The sequence below is a fragment of the Euprymna scolopes genome, chromosome 27 (assembly GCF_053919585.1).
Source record: "Euprymna scolopes isolate OS-2025 chromosome 27, ASM5391958v1, whole genome shotgun sequence".
NCBI lineage: Eukaryota > Metazoa > Mollusca > Cephalopoda > Sepiida > Sepiolidae > Euprymna > Euprymna scolopes.
The window spans coordinates 114,520,329-114,528,482 of NC_136508.1; positions in this window are offsets into that span (position 1 = coordinate 114,520,329).

Genomic DNA, 8,154 nt, shown 5'->3' on the forward strand with positions numbered 1-8,154 from the left:
TATTCAATGCTTGGACGTACCTGGTTCTTATATAGATAGAGAATTGCGTCAGCAGTGAGATATCTACTGGATCGATAGAAGGATCCGACCATTTTTCCAGCGGCCTTGGCAACAGATTTGATGTACGTATTCCATTTAAGATCAGGAGTAAAGGTGAAGCCCAGAAGCTTACAAAGATATTGTTTCAACCTCATTCTTACAACCAATCAGCCAATTCCCTCCTTCAATTATGACAGACAACACATCAAATCGATCATGGTCATTTGCATGTCATTGCTTTTTTAGAGAATCTTCGGCTGCTGCTGCTGCAAGTATAATTAAAGAAAGGGCAAAGGTGGACATAACATGTTTAGCCTTTATCTACAAGGAGCTAATATAGATTTGAATATATAATTTATCTACAAGGAGCTAATATAGATTTGAATATATAATTTATCTACAAGGAGCTAATATAGATTTGAATATATAATTTATCTACAAGGAGCTAATATAGATTGTATAAAACTCCAGTTCGAAAATGGGATGGCTGTTTCTGAGGGCAAAGATGTGGTTCTGAATGAAGGTGACTGCGAATTAAACGAAAAGTCTACACGTGGGCATTTTAGCGTCCATCAGCTAACCAAACATATGTATGAAACATGTTCCTGTTCCCCTGGCACGTGTTTCGTCTTTTCCGACTCATCAGAGTGGCTGAATCTAGCGTAACTCGAAATCGGGGCCCCATGAAATAAGTTTAACCTCTATCAACGGATGATCATCGCACAAGACTGTTGGATAATCGCGTTTTTTCTCTGTAGATGTTGTTTATTTGTTTTTGTTTGCGATCATTTTCGAATAAATTCAAACAAAAACAAATAAACAACATCTACATTAAAAAAAAACGCGATGGTAGAGATTTACGCTTCTTATAATGGGGGTCGTGATTGCGAATTACGTTACATTCAGCCACTCTGATGACTCGTAGACGACCAAACACGTGTCAGTGGATAATTACATTTTAAAAACAATACATATTATTCCCAACTCGCAATTTTAGTAAAAATACAATTTCGTATGAATAATTTTAATACCCATAGTGTCCCACAGTTCCCGAAAAATCACGTCTCACACGTGATTTTGAGGTGCGCCATGTCACCCTAAAAGCAGGTTGCTGAGTGGTGGGGCAGAAGCGTTCAGACCTGTGTGGAGTGAATATCGTCAGACTTTTCCAAATTTGTTTACATTGGACTTGAAGGCAACGATATTGTAGTCGGTCAAGAAGCAAACCAGCAGAATAGTGTTGCATAGGCGGGCAGTTCTAAGAAAGAAGCGTTCAGACCTGTGTAGAGTGAACATCGTCAGATTTTTTCGAACTTGTTTACATTGGACTTGAAGGCATCGATATGGCCAAGTCAGTAGAACAGTGTACAGTGAACCTTTCAAATTAAATTACAATTTCACTTTTTGGTTCTTATACAAAACACGGACCGTACTAAAATAGTAACGTTATTATTTAGAAACACATGCTTAACATGGTGGGAGGGAACATAAAAGATTATTCTGTCGTTTCATTTAAAATTCAATAAACAACATAGACCATAAGTCGATGTCTCCAAAAATTTATACATGAATTTATAGAAATCAATTTGCGAGAAAAATATGTTCCTTTTTATTTCAATTTCATTATGAAACCATCAATTATGGACCTGAAATTGAACAAACATTAATTTAAAAATCTTTTTTCTTCTTTCAAATTAAATTACAATTTAATTTTTTGGTACTTATACAAAACACGGATCGTACTGAAATAGTAACGTTATTATTTAGAAACATATGCTTAAAAGAAGGTTGCTTGGGGGAGGGGGTAGAAGCGTCCAGATCGGTGTAGAGTTAACATCGTCAGAGTTTTCCGAACTTGTTTACATTGGACTTGAAGGCAACGATAGTGTAGTCGGCCAAGAAGCCAGAAAAACAGTGTTCCATAGGTGGACAGTTTTAAGAAAGAAGTGTTCAGATTTGTGTAGAGTGAACATCGTCGAGCGACTCGTCAGATTTTTCCGATTCAAACAAAAAAGAATTCATCAGATTTTTTTTATTGAATTATTAAAGAAACGTAATATTTTTTTTTGAATTGCCTACAAAGAAACGTAATATTTTTTTTTGAATTGCCTACAAAGAAATGTAATTTTTTTATTGAATTGCCTACAAAGAAATGTAATATTTTTTTATTGAATTGCCTACAAAGAAATGTAATATTTTTATTGAATTGCCTACAAAGAAATGTAATATGTTTTTGTTGAATTGCCTACAAAGAAATGTAATATTTTTCTTTTGAATTGCCTACAAAGAAATGTAATATTTTTTTATTGAATTGCCTACAAAGAAATGTAATATTTTTTTATTGAATTGCCTACAAAGAAATGTAATTTTTTTTATTGAATTGCCTACAAAGAAATGTAATTTTTTTATTGAATTGCCTACAAAGAAATGTAATTTTTTTTCAATATTTTATTTGCTGACTTTTAACAATTCATGGCATTTGAAATCATTGTAATTTTATGTGTGAATCTTGATTTCCAGCTGCCCGTAGACATTATTACTTAAAGAAATTTAAACGGAAAAATGTGTTGTTTTCCACTCAAAATACCTGCAGGCTGTGAAGTCACTTTAACGTTTTCTATTTTAAATTGGTGCGTTCAAAAATATGTACATGAATTTGTTGCTCAACTCCCTACATAGTATTCTTTCAATTATGTCTCAGCTCTCCGCGTCAAAGTGACACTGTGCGTTGTTTGGGGAGAAAACGCAATAAAAATATTTTTTTCAACTATAAATATATTTTTAAATATATGTATATGTATATTATAAAAATATACCTCATAATATATCTGAATATATAAATAAATATATGTTTTAACACACACACACACACACAGACATATATATCAATTTAGGAAAACTCGTCCTGGGAAAACTCTTCTCGGGGAAACTCGTTAAAAAACAGGGAGCGATTACTTCGTTACGCTTTTGGTTTTGTTTTTTAATTATGATAGTTTTTTGTTGTTATGTTTTTGTTTTCTGTCATACCAAATGCACTCATGCGTTATTTAAAATTATGATTTTATCAATTATCAACAGTTATTGTCCTCCTGTCAAATTTTGCAAAAATTAACTAATAAATTAAAAGCGAAATATTTTTTTGGCGCGAGAGATGCCATGTGCTAACAATCTCTCGTTAACTCATTTTTAATTTTTTTAATTTTTACTTCAAAATTCTTAAATCAATCATTCAGAGAGAAAGTAATCACTAAATAAATTTATTAATCAATTTTATTGAAAACTCCGCTATCGTTTATCAAGAATCTTTTTAATTTCATTTTTTGTTGGTTTCTTTTCGAAGGGAGATATAGGTTTTATCCCCCCCTCTCTCTCTAAATTATATTTTAAAAAATATTAAAATTTATTATTTTCTTTTTAAAACCAAATCTCCCTCAGTAATTTCTTTAATTTTCTATCTTTTAGCGATTATCAAGACCCCCTAAGATACCGGGCATTATTTCTCGTTCTCCCGTAACACTCGACCGACATGTTTTTTCCGATTCAAACAAAAAAGAATTCATCAGATTTTTTTTATTGAATTGCCTACAAAGAAATGTAATATTTTTTTTATTGAATTGCCTACAAAGAAATGTATTTTTTTTATTGAATTGCCTACAAAGAAATGCATTTTTTTTTGAATTGCCTACAAAGAAATGTATTTTTTTATTGAATTGCCTACAAAGAAATGTAATATTTTTTTATTGAATTGCCTACAAAGAAATGTAATTTTTTTCATTGAATTGCCTACAAAGAAATGTATTTTTTTATTGAATTGCCTACAAAGAAATGTATTTTTTTTATTGAATTGCCTACAAAGAAATGTAATTTTTTTTATTGAATTGCCTACAAAGAAATGTAATTTTTTTTATTGAATTGCCTACAAAGAAATGCATTTTTTTTATTGAATTGCCTACAAAGAAATGCATTTTTTTTATTGAATTGCCTACAAAGAAATGCATTTTTTTATTGAATTGCCTACAAAGAAATGTAATTTTTTTTATTGAATTGCCTACAAAGAAATGTAATTTTTTTATTGAATTGCCTACAAAGAAATGTAATTTTTTTATTGAATTGCCTACAAAGAAATGTATTTTTTATTGAATTGCCTACAAAGAAATGCATTTTTTTATTGAATTGCCTACAAAGAAATGTATTTTTTTTATTGAATTGCCTACAAAGAAATGTATTTTTTTTATTGAATTGCCTACAAAGAAATGTATTTTTTTTATTGAATTGCCTACAAAGAAATGTATTTTTTTTATTGAATCGCCTACAAAGAAATGTAATTTTTTTTATTGAATTGCCTACAAAGAAATGTATTTTTTATATTGAATTGCCTACAAAGAAATGTATTTTTTTTATTGACTTGCCTACAAAGAAATGTATTTTTTTTATTGAATTGCCTACAAAGGAATGTAATTTTTTTATTGAATTGCCTACAAAGAAATGTATTTTTTTTATTGAATTGCCTACAAAGAAATGCATTTTTTTATTGAATTGCCTACAAAGAAATGTATTCTTTTTTTATTGAATTGCCTACAAAGAAATGTAATATTTTTTATTGAATTGCCTACAAAGAAATGTATTTTTTTATTGAATCGCCTACAAAGAAATGTAATTTTTTTTATTGAATTGCCTACAAAGAAATGTATTTTTTTATTGAATTGCCTACAAAGAAATGTATTTTTTTATTGACTTGCCTACAAAGAAATGTATTTTTTTTATTGAATTGCCTACAAAGAAATGTAATTTTTTTATTGAATTGCCTACAAAGAAATGTATTTTTTTTATTGAATTGCCTACAAAGAAATGCATTTTTTTATTGAATTGCCTACAAAGAAATGTATTCTTTTTTTTATTGAATTGCCTACAAAGAAATGTATTTTTTTTATTGAATTGCCTACAAAGAAATGCATTTTTTTATTGAATTGCCTACAAAGAAATGTATTTTTTTATTGAATTACCTACAAAGAAATGTAATTTTTTTATTGAATTGCCTACAAAGAAATGTAATATTTTTTTATTGAATTGCCTACAAAGAAATGTAATATTTTTATTGAATTGCCTACAAAGAAATGTAATATGTTTTTGTTGAATTGCCTACAAAGAAATGTAATATTTTTCTTTTGAATTGCCTACAAAGAAATGTAATATTTTTTTATTGAATTGCCTACAAAGAAATGTAATATTTTTTTATTGAATTGCCTACAAAGAAATGTAATTTTTTTTATTGAATTGCCTACAAAGAAATGTAATTTTTTTATTGAATTGCCTACAAAGAAATGTAATTTTTTTTCAATATTTTATTTGCTGACTTTTAACAATTCATGGCATTTGAAATCATTGTAATTTTATGTGTGAATCTTGATTTCCAGCTGCCCGTAGACATTATTACTTAAAGAAATTTAAACGGAAAAATGTGTTGTTTTCCACTCAAAATACCTGCAGGCTGTGAAGTCACTTTAACGTTTTCTATTTTAAATTGGTGCGTTCAAAAATATGTACATGAATTTGTTGCTCAACTCCCTACATAGTATTCTTTCAATTATGTCTCAGCTCTCCGCATCAAAGTGACACTGTGCGTTGTTTGGGGAGAAAACGCAATAAAAATATTTTTTTCAACTATAAATATATTTTTAAATATATGTATATGTATATTATAAAAATATACCTCATAATATATCTGAATATATAAATAAATATATGTTTTAACACACACACACACACACAGACATATATATCAATTTAGGAAAACTCGTCCTGGGAAAACTCTTCTCGGGGAAACTCGTTAAAAAACAGGGAGCGATTACTTCGTTACGCTTTTGGTTTTGTTTTTTAATTATGATAGTTTTTTGTTGTTATGTTTTTGTTTTCTGTCATACCAAATGCACTCATGCGTTATTTAAAATTATGATTTTATCAATTATCAACAGTTATTGTCCTCCTGTCAAATTTTGCAAAAATTAACTAATAAATTAAAAGCGAAATATTTTTTTGGCGCGAGAGATGCCATGTGCTAACAATCTCTCGTTAACTCATTTTTAATTTTTTTAATTTTTACTTCAAAATTCTTAAATCAATCATTCAGAGAGAAAGTAATCACTAAATAAATTTATTAATCAATTTTATTGAAAACTCCGCTATCGTTTATCAAGAATCTTTTTAATTTCATTTTTTGTTGGTTTCTTTTCGAAGGGAGATATAGGTTTTATCCCCCCCTCTCTCTCTAAATTATATTTTAAAAAATATTAAAATTTATTATTTTCTTTTTAAAACCAAATCTCCCTCAGTAATTTCTTTAATTTTCTATCTTTTAGCGATTATCAAGACCCCCTAAGATACCGGGCATTATTTCTCGTTCTCCCGTAACACTCGACCGACATGTTTTTTGTTTGTTTTCTGTTTTTTTTTTTCCGTACCAAATAAACGATTCCAAATAAATTAAATAAACAACATAGTCGGCGAGGTAGAAAAATCAATTTTACCCTTTTATAAACAGCAGTATATAAGTAAATTCTTTCTATATTAATATAAAAAGAATGAATTTAGGAAACTCGTCCCGGGAAAACTCGTCTCGGGAAAACTCGTCTCCGGAAAACTCGTCTCCGGAAAACTCGTCTCCGGAAAACTGGTCTCGGGAAAACTCGTCTCCGGAAAACTCGTCTCTGGAAAACTCGTACCCTTTCGCTAGGTAGGAAAACTGGTCCCTTATTGAATAAATATCGATTGAAAACACATTTTATGATCGTTCTTGAAGGAGATATTGTTTTTTAAAATAAACTATAGCCCCCCCATAATATTTTTTTTAAAAATATTTTTACTTGTTTAATGTTTTTTTTTTTTTTTTTTAAATAAAATCGATTTTCTAAGTGTCCGTTTACTACCTAACTGGCTAAGTTCTTAGTGATTTAACTTATTTTAAAGCGTTTATTATGTTCATACAAAGTTAATTACAAATTTTTTTTTGTTCTTATTTTAACGATGTTTTTTTGGAGTCATAAAAACTATAAAAAAAACAAAACCCAAAAATTAAAAAACAGGGAGCGATTACGCTTTTGGTTTTGTTTTTTAATTATGATAGTTTTTTGTTGTTATGTTTTTGTTTTCTATCATACCAAATGCACTCATGCGTTATTTAAAATTATGATTTTATCAATTATCAACATTTATTGTCGTCCTGTCAAATTTTGCACAGATTAACTAATAAATTAAAAGCGAAATATTTTTTTGGCGCGAGAGATGCCATGTGCTAACAATCTCTCGTTAACTCATTTTTAATTTTTTTAATTTTTACTTCAAAATTCTAAAATCAATCATTACGAGAAAAAGTAATCACTAAATAAATTTATTAATCAATTTTATTGAAAACTCCGCTATCGTTTATCAAGAATCTTTTTAATTTCATTTTTTGTTGGTTGCTTTTCGAAGGGAGATATAGGTTTTATCGCCCCCTCTCTCTCTCTCTAAATTATATTTTAAAAAATATTAAAATTTATTATTTTCTTTTTAAAACCAAATCTCCCTCAGTAATTTCTTTAATTTTCTATCTTTTAGCGATTATCAAGACCCCCTAAGATGTGATATACCGGGCATTATTTCTCTTTCTCCCGTAACACTCGACATGTTTTTTGTTTTTTTTCTGTTTTTTTTTCTTTCTTTACCAAATAAACGATTCCAAATAAATTAAATAAACAACATAGTCGGCGAGGTAGAAAAATCGATTTTACCCTTTTATAAACAACAGTATATAAGTAAATTCTTTTTATATTAATATAAAAAAAATATGCGGTCTCGTTTATGAACATAATAAACGCTTTTATTAAAAACACAAAAAAAAAATATTAAACAAGTAAAAATATTTTTTTAAAAATATTATGGGGTGAGGGCTATAGTTTATTTTAAAAAACAATATCTTCTTCAAGAACGATCATAAAATGTGTTTTCAATCGGTATTTATTCAATAAGGGACCAGTTTTCCTACCTAGCGAAAGGGGACGAGTTTTCCCGAGACGAGTTTTCCGGAAACGAGTTTTCCCGAGACGAGTTTTCCCGAGACGAGTTTTCCCGGGACGAGTT